The 18676-nt window shown below is 43.5% G+C and overlaps 1 protein-coding gene across 1 annotated transcript in view; it reads left to right on the plus strand.

Moving 5' to 3' along the window:
- Positions 1–5939: 5939 nt before the first annotated feature.
- SMAD4 (SMAD family member 4) overlaps positions 5940–18676 on the plus strand; it is a 50794-nt gene continuing 38057 nt past the window's right edge. Inside the window, exon 1 of the mRNA XM_040985007.1 lies at positions 5940–6069. The gene's annotated coding sequence lies outside the window, so the exon portion shown is untranslated. The remainder of the gene's footprint in view (positions 6070–18676) is intronic.

The following is an 18676-nucleotide window of genomic DNA, read 5'->3' on the forward strand; positions in this document are numbered from 1 at the left end:
TCTCAACATTTTAGTATTTTAAACTAGAAAATTTATGCAAATCAGACTATCATAGTTCCCAAATAAAAAAAAAATTAATTGAATGTCAGAGCAGGTACTTATCTAGCTGAGAGGTTGAGCTCACACCCTACACTGGAGCACCTGAATTCACTTCCTGACTCCAGCATCCTGCCAGTGCAGACCCTGGGAAGCAGCTGTGATTAAAAAAAAAAAATTATTTATTTTTATTGGAAAAGCAGATCTATAGAGAGGAGAGACAAAGAGGAAGATCTTCTGTTTGCTGGTTCACTCTCCAAGTGGCTGCAAAAGCTGGAGCTGAGCCAATCCAAAGCCAGGAACCAGGGGCTCTTCCTCCAGGTCTCCCACGCAGGTGCAGGGTCCCAAGGTTTTCCCAGACCACATGCAGGGAGCTGGATGGGAAGTGGAGCAGCTGGGAAATGAACTGGTGCCCATCTGGGATCCTGGCACTTGCAAGATGAGGATTAGCCACTTAGCTACCGTGCTGGGCCCTACTTGTGATGTTTTAAGTAATTAGGTTCCTGCTACCCAATGTGAAAGACCTGGACTGTGTTTCTGGGGTTTGGCCTCAACCATTCCTCAGCCCGTGGTTATTGTGGGTATTTTTGGAGTAAACCAGGAGAAGTGAGCGTTCTTTCTCTCAAATACACACAATTCTAAGGAGTTGATGTCTGCATCTCATATGTGAACACTTGGTTCAAGGCTTGCTCTTGCTTTGATGCAGCTTGCAACTAGAGATAGCCATCACCCCCCCCACCAAAAGAAGTTCCTGAATTCTGACTTCTGACCAACCCAGCTCTTGGCTATTGCAGTTATGTGTGGAATGAATCAGCAGATGGAAGATCTCTTTCTCTGTGTCTTTCCCTCCCCCTGCTCTCTCTGTAGCTGACTTTCAAATAAAATAAATAAATCTTAAAAAAAAAAAAGGAAAAAGTGGATGCAGCAAAAAGAAGAAAGTGCAGCAAGGACAGAGTTGTTCCCACCTGCAATAGGAAAGTTAGTGTGTTTGAATAGAATTGATAGCGGGGGGGTGGGGGGCATTCAGTTTCTGACAGGTCAAGTTTGAGGTGTGCAGTAGTCTGCTGGAGTTCAGAATCTAGAGTTCAGGCAAGGGGTCTGAACTACAGATAATAACATTGGGAGTAGTTAGCATATATGACATCAATGTGTATTAGATGACAAGGAAAGTCAGAAGACTGGATGAGATCATTCAGGAAATGAGCATAGATAAAAAAGAGAAGTCCAAGAAATAAACACTACCCTTGCACTTGCTCCCTGCAAGGGAAGAGGTTTGAGAAAAACAGATGGAACCAGCAAAGACAGGGAGGCAGGAGCGAGGAGGGAGGAGGAAAGCCCTGAGCATACGTGTGAATCAGGTGGTTAGCTGTGACAGCTGTCAGGCAAAGCAACGAAGAGGAGAAATGAGACCAGATCACTGGACTTGGCCAAAGTGAAGTTCACTGTTGACCTTGGTAAGAGTATGCTCACCCAGAGTGAACAGGATGAAAGCATGAATGGAGGGGGCTATAGTGAGGGTCAGAGACCTGTCTATTCCCTGTCAACATAAAATATGCCACAAATGTCATCTCCTCTGCATTATTATCCTATTACATGTGCATGTGGTCTCAACACACAAAAAAATTTCATGTTTTTGAACTTCATAGAAATAGTATATGTGGCATGCATTCTGTTTATCCAGAGTAGGAAAGGAAACTAAAGGACTACTTAGAAAACTCAGAATTTTGTAGGGCCCTATGCAATGGCTCATTTGGTAATCCTCTCTTGTAAGCACCAGCATCCCATATGAGCACAGGTTCAAGTTCTGGCTGCTCCCTGTTGGTAGTCAGGGTAAGCAGTAGAGGATGGCCCAAAGCTTTGGGACCTGGCACCCATGTGGGAGACCTGGAAGAAGTTCCTGGCTCCTGGCTTCGAATCAGCTCAGCTTTGGGTGCTGAGGCCATTTGGGGAATGAACCAGCAGGTAGAAGATCTTTTTCTGTCTCCCCTCTGTAAATCTGACTTTCCAAGTAAAGTAACCTTAAATCCTTAAAAAAAAAATTGTCAACCTCAGTGTGGTAGCTTAGTGGCTAAAATTTTCTGTTTGCATGTGCTGTGATTCCTTATGGGCACTGGTGTCCCAGCAATCCCGCTTCCCATCCAGCTCCCTGCCAGTGCCCTGAGAAAGCAATGAGGACAGCCCCAGGCCTTGGGATCCTGTACCCTGAGACCCAGAAGAGGCTCTGGGGTCCCAGCTCCGGATCAGCTCAGCTCTGGCTGTTGCAGCCACTTAGGGAGTGGATCAGCTGATGGAAAATCTTCTTCTTTGTCTCTCCTCTTCTTTGTATATCTGACTTTCCACCAAAAACAAATCATAAAAAAATTAAAAATAAATCTTTCAAAAAATTTGGTAACAAGGCAGAAGAGATATGGGTGGTAACTGATAGTGGAGATGAATCAAAGAATGTAATTTGTTTTTTCTTTTTTTAAAGATTTATTTATTTTTATTACAAAGTCAGATATACAGAGAGGAGGAGAGACAGAGAGCAAGATCTTCTATCCGATGATTCAGTCCCCAAGTGAGCACAACGGCTGGTGCTGCGTCGATCCGAAGCCGGGAACCAGGAACCTCCTCCAGGTCTCCCACACGGGTGCAGGGTCCCAAGGCTTTGGGTCATCCTCGACTGGTTTCCCAGGCCACAAGTAGGGAGCTGGATGGGAAGTGGAGCTGCCGGGATTAGAACCGGCGCCCATATGGGATCCCAGCCTGTTCAAGGTGAGGATTTTAGCCGCTAGGCCATACTGCCGGGCCTCAAAGAATGTAATTTGTATGACTGGAGAAGTAACAACTGCTTACAAGCTTATGAAAATGACCACAATAGAGGGACATATTGGGTAAAACAGAAGGGATGAGAGTTGTTGCTTTAGTGAGGGAACCAGTTTATCCAGGTTATCTGATATATCTGATAGTACATAATGAAGATCAAGTGAGGAAGAAACTGGTGTGCAGGCATGAGTAGAGATGATGATGGGATTCTGGGGCAAGTTTTCATCTCATTGCTTCCATTTTCTCAAAGATATAGGAAACTAGTTATTAACCAAGAATGAAAGTGGAATTGAGGATGTGTACAGGAAAGAGAAGGGATACAATCTAGGAAAGTGTTGGGGGAACATAAAATCGCTGGGCAGTGCAAAGGGTCTACCCACGGCTCACTGTGTTGACATTACAGTGAAACTCGTCCGTGTGGCTGTGCTTCTGACTAAACGTATTCGGACATATCAGTACTGGTGTGGACCAGGTGATGAGCTGACCTAAATCAGAATTATGTTTTTGCCAAGTAAGCACTACAAGGAGGAAGTAGGAAAGGCAGCTGAAGGTGTGTCGAAGAGTGATGATATTGATTAGCCAGGGGACTAAGCTGAGTGAGGATGGGGCTGAGAACACACCTGGAAGCTAGAGAACTGTTGGAGTTAGTACATGCCAAGAAGCCACCCGGAACTCTGAGGTGGTAACCAGAACGTGAGGAATCCTAAACTCTGATTGTGCAGAAGTTGCAGAGTTTGATCATGCTCTGATGTTTATAACTGTGGGAGGAAGCAGCTAAATTAGGAGAGAGGACAAGATGCTTGGCTAACTCCAGAGGCTTACTGTTAAAACCAGTCATCAGTGTGAGAAGTGACAAGGGAAGCTGTGTTCCAGGAGACAGCCAGATTTCCCTTAAAGAAAAGGATGAGGAGAACCCAAAGGGCAGTTCAAAGCACAGGCTGTGTATAGGGAATGTGAGCTGCATAAATAAGTAGACGGTGTGGTGAACTGACCCTTACATGCCTGTGCAGTTTCTTCTTATGTTTAGGCAGAGCCTGGGACCTAAACAGAGCAAGGCAAAGGCAACAGGATGTGTTGGATCAGTAGCCATGTGTGGTTATGTTACCTAATGTTGCAACCAGTGTCTGGAGGACAGTTTTCCCTTTGCCCAACTTTGAAGAAGCAAGACACCACATCACATGTGAGCTTCCCTATGGAGACGGTCCCTTGCAAAGAGCTGAGGTGACCTTGGCCAATAGCAAGGATCGGGCCCTCAGTCCTGCAGCTTGCAAGGAACCAAATGCTGCCACCAGGATGTTGGAAGCAGATTTCTCCCCCACCCCTGGGGCCCTACCAGGGCAGCCCCACTTGGCAGAAGATTTCGATGAGCCTACAGTGCTGACTCAAAATGTCTAGATTTGTGGTAACACTATTACACAGTGTAATGCAGTTACACAGTTACAGCTGGCTAGTACAGGGAGGAGAAGGTGCCTACCCAAGTTTAAAAACTCCTTGTGGCGCATTAACTAACAATCACCTAGTGATCTGTTATCAAATGATCTTAAATGATCTATTGACCTGACAGAACTTCCTTCACTGTTTGTTGATGGCAAAGATTCGGAGTCACTGGTTTGTAAAATAATATAACATCCATTCATTAAGGTCATTTACGTTCCCACCACAGATCAATTTTCAAATTGTCCCTTTGAATCTCCTTGGAAGGATTTTACATTTTGGATCAATATACCTTAGCAGAGTGGGAATTTTGACTTTTTTTTTAAGGCAGGTGGAGAGCAGTTTTGAAAGGGGATGTTGTGTCTTCCCAAGCAGAGCAGTTCAGGAAAGCAGTATATTTGGCAGGTCTGGAAGGACTCTAAGACTGAGCCGTGAAGGAAAGGCAGCTTGAAGAGTGGACAGCTTCAGGGGTTTGTTGTAGGAGCAACTGCTTAGGCGATGATGGCAGTGAGCAAGGAATGGGGCACTGGGTGCATGAAGGGTGTTGGTGCTGATGGCTTTTCACACTTTGCAGCCACTGTTACCTCAACCCACGTGTATTTTCTGGAATGCTCGAAATTGCAGGAGAAATTACTATCTCTTGCTTAAAAAAAAAATCAAACAAGTGAAATGTACAGTCCCAAAGCAGTCTTTCCTCTCCCCAACCGGCACCCTGGCTAACAGGTGCATCTTTGGGATGCTGCCCACTCCTTTTCCAGCAAGATGCATGCTAGTCCTGTGACACCTAGCCTGGTCCTTAACTCCAGAGTGGCTCCTCAAGGTTAAATGATCCCCCTCTTTTTTTTTCTTGTGCTTGTGATTCGGGACTGCAGCAAGGAGAGGGGAAAATGAAATCATCACTAGTTTTCTCCCCCAAAAGTAAACCGCTACATCCACTTCCTCCCCGGAGTTGACGCTTGGCTGGGAAAGCCTAAGTTTTGCACCCAGGCAGGCCCTCCAAACAAACGAAACAATATCAAAATCCACAAAGGCCTGGCTGGCTGATCGTGATACACACTCGCGGGACCCAGGCGCTACGAGCTCCCCCGCGTTGCCAGAGTGCTTTAAATTTTTTTTTTTCCCCTGGAAGGGACACCCGTTTCTGTGACAACCCCCCCAGCCCTCTCCGTGAGCAGCCTTTCCTCACCGCCCTGGGCCAGCGCCCTGCGCCAGCTCCCGGGACTCGGAGCCGCCCGCCGCCCGGCGTTGCCCTGCCGGCGCCTGCGCAGAACGTAGCCTCCCGTCACTCCGGGCAGGAGGCGGGGGCAGCGGGAGAAAGGAGCTCCGTGTGTGTGGAGGTGGTGGGGGGGAGAAAGGGCCAAACCCTGAAATTACCCGGATGTGGTCTCCGCGCGCGCATGCTCAGTGTCCTCCCGACAAGTTGGCAGCAACAACACGGCCCCGGTCGTCGTCGCCGCTGCGGTAACGGAGCGGCTCGGGTGACGGAGCTCGCGTTCTCGCCCGCCCGGCCCTCCACGGGGAGGCTCTTCCGGCCCTGTTCCACAGCTCCCCGGCCGCCCGCGGGGGGCGGGAGCGGGTGAGGGGAGCCGGGCGCCCCGCGAGAGAGGCCCCCCTCTCCTCCTCCCCGCCGCCGCCGCCGCCGCCGCCGCGGGGCGGCCCGGGAGCTGGAGGCGGCCCGGCCCGCGCGGCGCTCAAGGAGGGGCGGCCCGGCCGGCTGGGACGCCTCGGAGCGCTCCGGGCCCGGCCAGCGCCGGCGGACGAGCGGAGACCCTGGTCGCCACCGCCCGAGCCCAGGTAAACCGCGCCATCTCCCTTCCCCTTCCCGCGGCCCGGGCCCGCGCACCCCGCCCCGGGGCGGGCTCCCGGCGGCGGCCGCGGCGACGAGCGCGCGGGACGCGGGCGGATCGGCACGGAGGGCGAGTGACCGCGGCCGCCGGAGGGGCCGGCCCCGGGGCGGCCGCGGAGCCTCGCCGGCCCTCGGTTCGCCGGCCCTCGGTTCGCCCGGTCGGGCTCCCGTAGTTTGTGTGGGAGAATCGAGAGCGACTCCCGCGGCGGCCGCAGCCGCTCTTTGTTGTTCCTTCCCCCGAGGAGTTTGGGCCGTCACCCCCTGCTGCACAGGCGGGTCGGATCCGAGGACCGAGTTGCTTGGAATCTCAAAGTTGTCATTCTCTCCTCGAGCCCATGTGGGATCTCTCTTTGTCCCTTATTTTTCTCTTCCTGGTCCTGTCATCTCGAGTTCACGTTTCTGGCTCTAGTTTGTTTACTTTGCCGTCCTGGTGTGGGGTGGCGACGGCGGTCTGCAGGAATCCCCTTTTACACCCAACCCCGTCCCGCTCCCCGCGCTCTCTAATTAAAAACGCGGCCCCTCAGGAAAGCCGCGGATTGTCTTATTGTTGGGGCTGCGGGTTCCGAACGTGAAATCCGTGCAGGGTGGTGGGCGGTGGCTCTATCTATCGCCCCCCTCTCCCGCAGTGATGAATTGTCCAGCTAGGTTTTCAAAGACTAGCGGGAGGTGCTAAGTTAACTTGCAAGGTCTCTATGGGATTACAGAAGTTTTAGAAATCCCAGTATGAAGCTGTGTGGCCGTGGCCCCCTTCAGAACCTTCCACCTCTCCCGAAGCCCGTAGAAACTTGTTTTTGTCTTTTAAAATTGTGGCACAATTATTTCGAAATGAGTTTGTTAGTGCTCTGAGTCTTTGTAGCATCGTTTAAAGTGCGGTTGTTAGTGATTTAGGACAGAGTGTAGAACCAGAGGGGCAGATCACTTTAAGTACCCCGGGTTCGCTATTTGCAGGCTGATTTTTTAACGACCTTTGACTTTTGCCGGAATTAATATCCTTTTAGTCTGAGTATCAGTTTGGTTATTCTAGTGTTTAAGAAGTGGGTGCAGTACTTTTTGCTGACTGAAACCATTTAGAGGTTCAGTAGAAAATACAGAAATGCATACTTTGATTATTAGACCTAGTGCATTACATTTGAATAATCTTACTGTAATTTCATAAGTTGTGTTTGCTGTGTTTTACTGAGGCTATATTTCATACAGTTTTATTTCCCTGCTAAGGACTTAGTGTCTCTGTGATCGTTAAGTTCTGGTATAATTAGTCGGCATTACAATTTGTAAATGATTGATATAGTTTTAAAATACTTTTCCAAAAAGCTGTCATTTTTATTTATTTATTTATTTATTCTTATTTGAAAGGCATATTTTACAGAGAGAGAGTGAGATAGATCTTCCATCCCAATTCACTCCCCAAATGGCTGCAATGCCAGAGCTAAGCTGATCTGAAGCCAGGAGCCAGGGGTTTCTTCTGGGTCTCCCACATGGGTTCAGGAGTCCAGAGACTTGAATCATCCTCCACTGCTTTTCCATGAACATTAGCAGGGAGCTGGATTGAAAGTGGAGCAGCCAGGACTTGAACCAGTGCCCATGTGGGATGCTGGTGTTTCATGCCACCATGCTGGCCCCTGATTTTTTTCTGAAGTAAATTTGTTACAGAACAAATGTAATTGAGGCAGGCCAAGTATTTTGATGGAGAAGTACCTTTAGGTGTCAAAGTGATGATTAATTATGTAAGTCTAGGTTCTTGAAATTAAAAGCCTTTCTAGAGAAAATTGAGTTTTGTAAATCTATTAATAGAAGTGGCTTTGCTTTCCAGGCTTTTGGGTGAGTTTGCTTTAAAGAGGTATTGCATCTCAGTTAAAAGAATTGTTTTGAGTGAGGAATACGTACTTCTCTATTAAGTGTCATCACAGAAAATCTTGAGCTTAGAAAAAAATACCCTGCAAATCTCTTTTGGATTTAATGAAAATTTGTGATGAAACAGTAATTTTGAAATATTTTAGAATAAATCTTAGATGGATTATTGACCTTTTATGATGAGTTTGCTGCTTGAAGCAGCTCTTCTAACTTGAGGAAGCAGCAGATTTTATTTTTAACAACTTAAACTTTTTTTGAGTTACATTGTAATTTAGGTATTTCTCTGCTTTTGTGTGAATTCTTTTGCAGCATTTCTGTTCAGATCTCCTAAAAATTACCCCTTCCCCCCCAGTTAAGAAGCAAGCGTCATAATCCAGATATGACTTAGATACTGTCTTTTTTTCTGATTTGTTATAGTAACCTGGTTAGACACTGCTATTGTGTTTGAGCTGTACATTGCTGAGGAATCCATGGAAATAGTTAACCCTACAGGATTTACAGTGGTCGTTACATTTAAAGTTAGTCTTGCCTAAATTTTTCCTGCTTTTGAAAAGAGCATACATTATTTTTCTGATGTTTAGGATTTACTCCGTTTTATTTTTCCCCAGCCATGCCTTTTCTTCTTTCATTTTCAGTTAATGATTTTAGAGAAAATGGTCCCCACCCCCCCCTTTGTTTTATTTGAAAGGTGGATTGAGAAGGGAAAAAGGAGAAACTGAGAATGAAGTCCTTCATGTACTGACTGACTTCCCAAACGGTGGCTGCCGTCAGGGCTGGGCCAGACCCAAGCCAGGAGTCCCTGTGGCAGGCAGGGGTCCAAGTGCTTTCCAGGCGCACCAGCAGGGAGATGGGTCAGAAGCAGAGGAACCCAGACAACCCACGCTCCAGTATGGGATGCAGCTTAACCCACTGTGCCACTAAGCTGGCTTCTAGCGAATGGTTCTTTTCACTGGTTATTGTACAGGAATCTGCATTTCTTTTTTCCCTACAAAATTGTGTAGTTCAGCAGAGTTGCTTTGTTTTTCTTAAAGCTGTGATGAATAATATTCTGAGGTGACCCTTAACCTCATACAAAACTAACCTGATTAAAACTATCTCATTGATGTCCTGTTTTCTGTATTAAATGAATGCTAAAGTGTACATAATAAAGCATAACATATTGTTAAATTATCAGATTTAAGGCTTTTTGTCCAACAATTGAAGACTTAATTGTTTTAAAATGGGAAATCCAAACAGTTGAGAAATGTGTTTATTATTCATTTGAACTACTTTCAGTATGATACAAATATACAAATGTACTTGGTAGTGAGTCAGATTTAGACTTTTTCTTCTAAAATGTCTAATTTTGGTAATGGGAAATTTGGCTAATTCCAGTTTCTCAGGAACAAGGTATTTTTAGGTTGTGTCACCTTGGTAGTTACATGGTGTAATTGGCATCCAGGAAAATTTGAACCAAGTGAGAGTGAAGAACAGGTAATGCTTACAGGGAGTGTTTTGCAGTTTTGACAGCTTTGTAACTGAGTTGGGTTTAATCATTGTGTTTTTCTCTCAAGGTTAGGGAATGGTTTTCCACTTTGGGTGTACTTAGGAGCTTTACAAAATGCTGCTCTCTGAATCTCACCCCCATAAGTTGTGATTCAGTAGGTGTAGAATGTGACCGGTTTAGAGCACCACAGTGGTTGGGCCTTTAGGGATCTCTGTTTGTCCTCTGAGCTGTTTCCCTTTTGTAAACTGTATGTTCAGGGGCATGCTGCTCCACGGGTGCGATGCTGTCATCTCATGGCTAACCTGATAGGTCTGCTGAAGGTATCTGTGCATTTGTTTTAATTCTTTCTCTACTCTTCCCTCTCTGTTTTCTTCCCGTCTTTCTTAGTTTCAGTCCATTTGAATGATTTGGGAACAAGTTTCAGCAACCTGTACTTGCCATTTTGAGGAGTTGGTTTATCAGTATTTTAAATAGGAAGTTGCTCTTCTTTTAAGCTGCTCTAAAATGCTTGCTTGTTCTTTTAGAAATGAACAATTTTTAAGTGCTTAAATTAGCATTTAAATTCCTAATGAAACTTAATCTTAGGGGATTAACCTGCTTGGAAAACATAAAATTTGCAAGCCACCAATTAATTGGTCACTTTTTGAGGGGCAAGCTGTATTGATTTAGCTTTTGCTGTCTGCACTTAACTTACTGTGAGAAAATTGTTCATATACTTTAACTACCCCCACTAGTCAGCAGTTTTCTAGTTACATTCAGAGTTAAAGTTCAGGGCTCCATTAACATCACCTAAAGTCATTTCCAAGGGCTGGCATATAGAGTTTGTTGCTTTTCTGTCACTGGATAAGCTGTTTCTTAAAAAGAAGATATTTTTCCTTCCTTGACCCAGCACACACACTGATTCAAAATGGTAATGACATGAAGACATGAGAATCAGTACTGCATTTCCAGAAACATTAATCTGTACAGTATTTTTAAAAATTGATTTTTAAACACTTTGATTATTTTAACATGCTTATCCTTATTGCTTTGTTTTTGTAAAGTGCGGACTTATCAAGCCCCAATTCACATATTGTGATGCATGTCTTATTTATGATTGAAATAGGACTTTTGAATATTTTTCGTAGTGAAGCATGGTTTCTGTGTTATTTTAAATGACTTATTTGAGAGGTAGAGTAAGAGAAAGAATGCTATTGGCTACTGCCCAAATAGCCGCAACGGCTGTGCTGAAGCCAAGAGCCAGGGGCTCCGTGTGGATCTCTTCTGTGGGTGCTAGGGTCCGGGTATCTGGCCGTCCTCTGCTTTCCCAGGTACATCAGCAGAGAGCTGGACCAGAGGCAGAGCAGCTAGGACCTGTGTGGGCAGCTGGTGTTGTGGGCAGCTGGTGTTGTAGGCCCCTGAGCATGGTGATGCTGGCCGCTGATTTCCATAGCAAATGAAGTCAGATCTTTCTCAGGTCAGTGTGAGTTTTTAGTAAGACTAAATTAAGGATTTTTTTTTAGTGATATTTAATAGTGAATTCCAGCACATTTGTTATCTGTAAATGGCCAGTCATTGTAATAATTGAAACATCTGGTGAGTGAATGCTAAAGTAGCACTGAATGGGGGAAACTAAGCCAGGAATCCTTATACATCAGCACACTGGGTATATCTAAGAGTTTTTTATTGGAAGGTCAGATATACAGAGAGGAAGAGAGACAGATCTTTCATCCGATGATTTGTTCCCCGAGTGGCTACTGTGGCTAGAACTGCGCCTATCCAAACCCAGAAGCCCATAGCCTCTTCTGGGTCTCCCACGTGCAGGGTCCCAAGGTTTTGGGCTGCCTCAACTGCTTTCCCAGGCCACATGCAGGGAGCTGGATGGAAAGTGAGGCCGCTGGGATATGAACTGGCACCCATATTGGATCTGAGCATGTGCAAGGCGAGGACTTTAGCCACTAGGCTACCTTGCTGGGCCCCATATAAGTAGTTTTTTAATCAGTTGCATATATTATAGTGTTGTAATTTGTTTTGGTAGTTTGTAAGGTGAAGTTATTGACTGAGTCAGTTCTATGTGAAACTGACAGCAGCTCTGATTCCTAGGGTGCTTTGTCAAGGTGAAGCCCTGGTTGTCCACCAGACTGCTGATGCCTGTATAGTAGAGCTGAGCTAGTCTGAGTGACTTGATAACCCCTCTGTGAGAATAAGACAGATGACTTGACAGTCTCCTTCACTTAGAAGTTTTTTTTTTTTTAAAGATTTATTTATTTTGTTGGGGGAAAGTCAGAGTTACAGAGAGAAGGAGGTACAGAGGAAAGATCTCCCATTTGCTGGTTCACTCTCTAAGCGACTGCAATAGCCGGAGCTGAGCGTTCCAAAGCCAGGAGCCAGGAGCTTCTTCCAGGTCTCCCCCGTGGGTGCAGTGTCCCAAGCGTTTAGGCTGCCCTCTTCTGCTTTGCCAGACTAGAAGCAAGGAGCTGGAAGGGAAGTGGAGCAGTGGAGATAGGAACCAGAGCCCATATGGAATCCTGGTGCATGCAAGGTGCTGGGTCCCACTTAAAAGTTGTATAAAATATATTTTCCAGTTTATTAAAGTATAACTTTAGTCTCCAGATCTTTTAAAATAGTTGCTTTAGGATGAATGGTTGTAGTGATTAAGACAGCCATGTGGGCTTGATGTCTGGCATTGGTTCCTGACTCGGCTTCCTCTTTCAGGAAGTTCCTGACTCCAGCTCTTGATTTATGCTTCTTGCAGATTCTGAAGGGCAGCACTGATAACCCTGTAATTGGGCACTCTACTTGTGGGAGATCTGGATTGAATTTTCAGCGCCAGGCTTCAGTGGTTGCAGACACCTGGGAAAGATTGGTTCCCCCCCCCCCCCCCCTTCCTCAATCGTTCAGTCTTTGCATGCCAAACAAATAATAAACAAATAAGTAAATAGGAAAAATTTTAAGTGATTCCCAATGTATGGTTCCTTAGACTCCTGAGGATCACCTGGACCCTTTTATTTAAGGGGTTCACAAAGTCAAATTCATTTTGAGAGTAAAACCAAAGCTAGCTTTTTCCTTTCATCACGCTGACATTTACACTGTTGGTAAAGGAGCAATGATGAGTAAAGTACTGGCACGTTCGCACAATCAGGGCAGTTGCCCAACTGTATACGAGTCCTTGTTCTTAACATAGAAGTACACATTAAATATTTGAAAAAAATAGCAGTTTCACTCAAGAATGCTTGCTGAAGCAGTAAGCAGTTTCAGTTTTTAAAATCTCTCCCCTGGAGTGCATTGAGTTTTTTTTTTTAATATTTAGTATGATTAAATAGTATGCCTGAAACATTGTGGACATCGAAATACTGTACTTATTCCTAGGAAAAGCACTTGTGTGAGCTGCAAGCTAAACTGGCTGCTTTCTAAATGTAGAATATGATTTTAATTTTTACATAACGAAATGACAGATAAACCACAGTTCTTTTTTGATAATATAGTGAGCCTTTTACTCAGTATTAAAATTTTGATCTTTCAAGTGAAAATTAGATTTTTGGAAAGCTTGAACCTGTCATTAGGAATTTATCAGTTTCCTAATAAAGATTTTTCTGGAGATTGGTAGTGATCCTGAAGGATATGAGTTTGAAAGTATGCATTGTGTAAGATCTTTCAGGAATTAAAAAATGATGTATATTCTGAAAGTTATGCATACTCATTGAATCAGTATTTTCCCAAATGAAGAATTCATGATTTTTAAAATCAAGTGTAGGTGGCTGAGTCCAAATAGTAAGTTATAAAGTTCATTTGATATAGGTTCAAATTCTATACTAAAGTCAAATTACAGCTTGAAGTTAAGGAATCATTAAGATTATTTAAAAGTTGTAAATAAGAATTGCTGTTTTGTGTTGAATAGAAGATGAATACCCATTATCCAAAAAGGTTAATACTATAATCCTTTTTTATAGCATGTCTTTTCTTCATATACTTTAATCAAAATAACCTGTCATGATAGATGGCAGAAGCATCTATGAGACTATAATGTTTCATGTTAAGTTAATAACTTAGTGAAATGTAAGTGCCAATGGCTATTTTCTTTTGGAAAATTTTTCTTGTGTTATCTTTTAATGTTAAATGAATTAATATAATAAATTTTAATGTTTTATTGTAACTTGTAGTATGATGAACTTTCTAATGGAAAACTATTTGCTATACTCAGTAATGCAAATGAAGGGATTCCCAAGACTAGATTTTTTTTTTAAGATTTTTTTTTAAATTTGAAAGATAGATTTTACAGAGAGAAAAAGAGATTAAAAAGATCTTCCATCTGCTGGTTCACTGCCCAAATGGCTACAACTACCGGAGCTGAGCTAATGTGAAGCCAGGACCCAGGAGCTTCTTCTGGTTCTCCCATGTGGGTGCACAGGTCCAATTGCCTGGGCTATTCTCCACTACTTTTCTAGGCTATTAACAGAGAGCTGGATTGGAAGTAGAGCAGCCAGGACAGGAATCCCTCCCGTATTGGATACCAGCATCACAGGGTGGAGGATTAGCTTGCTCTGCACTACTGCAGTGGTCTCCAAGACTAGAATTTTCAGTAACTTCTATATTAAAAGTAACTAGTTCTTTTTGTTGTCCGGATTATTACTTGGGTCTGTTGATTGGTTTGTATTACTGCTATTTCTGAAAATATTAGTAATGAAACTTCTTGTTTAGTTATATATTATGGGACATAATAGTAAACAGAGAAATCTGCTGTTTTGTGGTCTTGATGTAGAGCTTACCTCAAACTGCTGGATCCAGGCTCTCGCCAGAATCCTCAGACTCCTAACTCGTGGCTCTGCTTTTCTTTTTTAGTTTAATTCTCAGGTAGTTTCCAAACTAATTATTCCTGCTTGAAGTCTTGTGTGAGGAGTCTGTGTTCTCTCTAGTTCTATGAAGGAAGGTGCTGGAGAGATGTCACTGTCCTGCCTTGGACTCCTTCCCATCTCTGAAATAGTGGAGTGCCCAGTGGGCAACTGCTTTGTCAGGCTGGGCACTGGCTCAGCTGCTGAAATGGAGAGCTTCTCCTTGGACAATCCTTTGATTATCCTTCAACTTGGCAAATTTTTATGCACACATGATATAGTCACTAGCACTATTCTTCCAAAACTTTCATAGCTCTTCTTTGGCACAATTAAGTATTGTACTTCTCTCCTCCCTTTGCTCCTTTAAATTAAGCATGGTCCAAGGTTTCTCAGTCGTGGCACGATTGCCATTTTGGACTGTGAGCTATCTTTATTCTGGAGGATTCTACTGTGCATCCAGGACATTTAGTAGCCATTCTTGCCTTTCCCTTCTAGAAGCTCAGCTGTACTCTCCATCCAGCTATTATATTAGAAAGGTCTTCAGATATTGCCAGGATGTTTTCCCAAGGGACACAAATTCCTTCTGGGTGAGAACTTTGGCATGTCCTGTGACCTTGGGCAATCACATGTGAATGAAGTGGCAGCATTTACAGATGGTACTTGAGTTGCCTTGTCCCTTCCCTTTCCTTGCCATTTAAGAATAGAGATGGAGCCATTGCCAGCCTGCTCCCTGAAAGATTACAATGTATAGTGCTTTGAAGTTGATCTGTGATGAACTTGTAGCTAAGGCAAAAACGTAACTTTTGTTTTAAGCTATTGATATTGCTGGTTTTGGTTGTCACTGTGATTGATCTGTTCTAATCTGTTATATAAGTCATGCCAAGACTCAGCTTATCTAGTCTTTCCATGCCCTCTTCAACTCCCATATCGCTTTAATGCCTATCTGTTTTAGTGCATATTATTTTGTACAGTAATATCTGGACTATTAAATATTACTGGAGTTCTTAAAGAGGTGTTATGGAAACTCATGGGAAGAGCTTTGTTAAGTAGGACCAGTGGTCCCATTCTTTGAGAGACAGTGAAGATTTTCTGTGTTGTATAAGACTTTTAGATGCTCCAAAAATTCATGTAGGAGGAAACAATTGGAGGTCAATTTAATTTTAATCTATACTAAAATATTCTTGGAATTAAATTTATCTAGTTTGATTTCTTCATTGCAGGTTTTATTTTTCTGTTTGCTTGTTTGCTTAAAACTTTATCAGCAGTTCATCATTAGGGAAAATTCATGTCAAAAACTGCAGAGCCATGGTGGTATTTTAATAGTTAAAAAGCATTCCTGTCTTGAAAACTCAGAATTTGTGGCTGTTGTATTTATGGTTCTTGCATAAATGCAGGCATCTAGCCTCTTTATTTTATATTCTAGGTTAGTTAGTATGCTTGAGCATTTGTGTATTGAAATACGCATTTCAATATAAATATTTTTCTTTATGTTGCAGTCGGGGCATTTTCAAACTTTAAAAAATCAGCAGGTTAAGATTTTGTTTCAGCATAGCTAAGGGGGTGACATAGTTTATTTGTTATAAAAGTCAGGTGTTGGTCTGATAGAGTTGAGAACCATTTTCTGATTGCATACTACTTGTGTCTGTAATGCTTTGTACATGGTAGGTAGCATGTTTATTGGTTGGTCAGTTTTTGGTTTCCAGATTGCTTTTACATACACTTTTTTATATGATTACCACAGTAAGATTATGGTTAAATAGTTATACTCATATTTTAAATTGGTAAAGATGTTTTTGGAAAATAATATTAGAAAATGTATTAAATTAAAGTTATTTGTATGCTTTGGAATTTACTGTAAGAAAATTCTAAAGATTAGACAAACTAGATTAGACAGATGCGAGATGCTTGGCTTGGTTTGTGTCGGATTGTGCATAATGCTAAAAGTCTATAAGATGAAGATGTGATTGTTTTCTACAGTTTACACATTTGTGGTGCAACAGAGTGAGACAAATACATAATCAAATGACTGTAATGTGGCATGGTAAACTGTAGTAGGAGTGTGTTTTAGGGAGATAGTTAAGTAACATGCAAGGAAACACTAGACAAAGCTGCGAAACAGTTCTCTAGGATTAAGAGGAGAGGAGGCAGTGTGTCAGGGAGAAATTCAAATCGAAGTATTTGTCAAACTATACTCTGAAGCATGTCTAGAACACAGTGGATAAAATGTGGCTTGATTTTTTTAGATCAAAAGAGCATAAGCTAACATTAGAAGTCATAACAATATAGATGCCAGAGTCCAGCTCCAGCTGAGTTCGGAACTCGCGAAGGGTGCGTGGATGAGGCGCAAAGAAAGAGACGGACCACTAGGAACTCTTGACCATCGTGGACGATGCACAAAAGCTGTCCGCTTTATTTATATAAAATCACTCAAACTCTGGCTCAGACTTTTTACGTCATGGTCAACTGAGTGTTTCTAAAGATAACTCTGCCATTTGTTTCACCTAAGGCTAGGTTGCTATTCACCTGGCACCTGGCTAGGAAAAAGTTCTCAATGGATGGTGCATATCAATCACTAACACATTCCTGCCACAATTACTCTACAGCTTGGTCTTGAGACAGTCAAGGAAGGAAGGGCCCTAAAAGATCAGAGAAAGAAGGAAAGAATAGATTCCCACTACACCTGAAGACAGAACACCCTTGATTAGCATAGGATCAAAAGGGGAGTTAGCACCCTTGATTAGCATATTGCCACAGGATGCAGCCGTAACAGCAATAACAGCTTTTAGGCTAAAAAACGAAAACAACAACAGCAACATCAGCTTCTAAGCTCCCATTGATATTTAGCAGTAACTGCAGAGGCAGACAATGCTTAAATAGATTACAGAAATCTCAATGGGGTTGTCCGGTGTCCATGCAAAGGGAGGCAGAGCTGCATTCAGGTGTTGTAGAGACATCTGCCGGGCCTTGCCACACAGCGGAAAGTTCCTTGTGGCCTTGCCTGCAAAGGAACGATACTCTTCACACCTTCCTGTCTTCCACATCCATCACGGACCCCAGCATATAGATAAAAAGGATTTTTATTTATTTATTTTTTGGACAGCATAGAGCACTTACCCACTTACCCTAGGTACTGTGTAGATAGGGCATGTAAGACAAATATAGTTTCCATTTCCTAAAGCTTTCAGTGTAGGAATGTAAACTGTAAAGTTTGACCCGTAGTAATTTCACACTGGTAGTTCTCTTGGGTGTTATTTGAGTTGATGTTGTATTTTGTTTGGCATATATTTGATCGCTTGCATTCTCTCTTTTTCCCATGAAAAAAAATTACCACTACTTAAAAACATGATTTCAGCGCCCGGCGCAGTGGCGCAAGTGGTTAAGGTCCTCGCCTTGCACGCCCGGGATCCCATATGGGCGCCGGTTCTATCCCGGCAGCCCCACTTCCCATCCAGCTCCCTGCCTGTGGCCTGGGAGAGCAATCAAGGACAGCCCAAAGCTTTGGGACCATGCAAGCACGTGGGAGACCCGGAAGAGGCTCCTGGCTTCGGATTGGCATAGTATCAGCCGTTGCCCGCACTTGGGGAGTGAATCATCAGATGGAAGATCTTCCTCTCTGTCTCTCCTCTCTGTATATCCGCCTTTCCAATAAAAAAAAAATAAAAATAAATCTTTAAAGAAAAAAACAAACATGATTTCATGTCTTGATGAGCATGTTTAGCTCTCTTTGGGAGGAGTGGAATAGCATTATAAAATGTCCCCCACTGTGGATGGGCAGGTGCTTGTCCACTGAGTGATGTTCTTCACAGCAGCACATTTTGTTCACTTACGTGTTTTGCCTCCCCACCACTTTTGAGTTGTTAGTGGCAGACCAGAGATTCACTTTTGTTTCCTGCCTTGGTTCATTTTCTCCAACAATAGAAGAAAATATGCATAATCAATTTTAGGAAAGTCTTCCTTTTTTTAAGATTTTTTAAAAAGATTTATTTATTTTTATTACAAATTGAGATGTACAGAGAGGAGGAGAGACAGAGAGAAAGATCTTCTGTCTGATGATTCACTCCCCAAGAGAGAGCAATGGCCGATGCTATGCCGATCCAAAGCCAGGAGCCAGGAACTTCTTTCGGTATCCCACACGGGTGCAGGGTCCCAAAACTTTGGGCCGTCCTTGACTGCTTTCCCAGGCCACAAGCAGGGAGCTGGATGGGAAGTGGAGCTGCCGGCATTAGAACCAGCACCCATATGGGATCCCGGGCACTCAAGGCAAGGACTTAAGCTGCTAGGCTGTGCCGCCGGGCCTGAAAGTCTTCCTTTAAAGCATTTAAATATTTTGGTATTTAGACAGTTGTTACTTTCGACTGAATGCTGTGTACCAGATACGTTAGATTAAGTTTCTCCTTTGAGCTCTCTATG

Source organism: Ochotona curzoniae, unplaced genomic scaffold, assembly GCF_017591425.1.
Source record: "Ochotona curzoniae isolate NIBS_2020 unplaced genomic scaffold, NIBS_Ocur_1.0 contig_43, whole genome shotgun sequence".
Lineage (NCBI taxonomy): Eukaryota > Metazoa > Chordata > Mammalia > Lagomorpha > Ochotonidae > Ochotona > Ochotona curzoniae.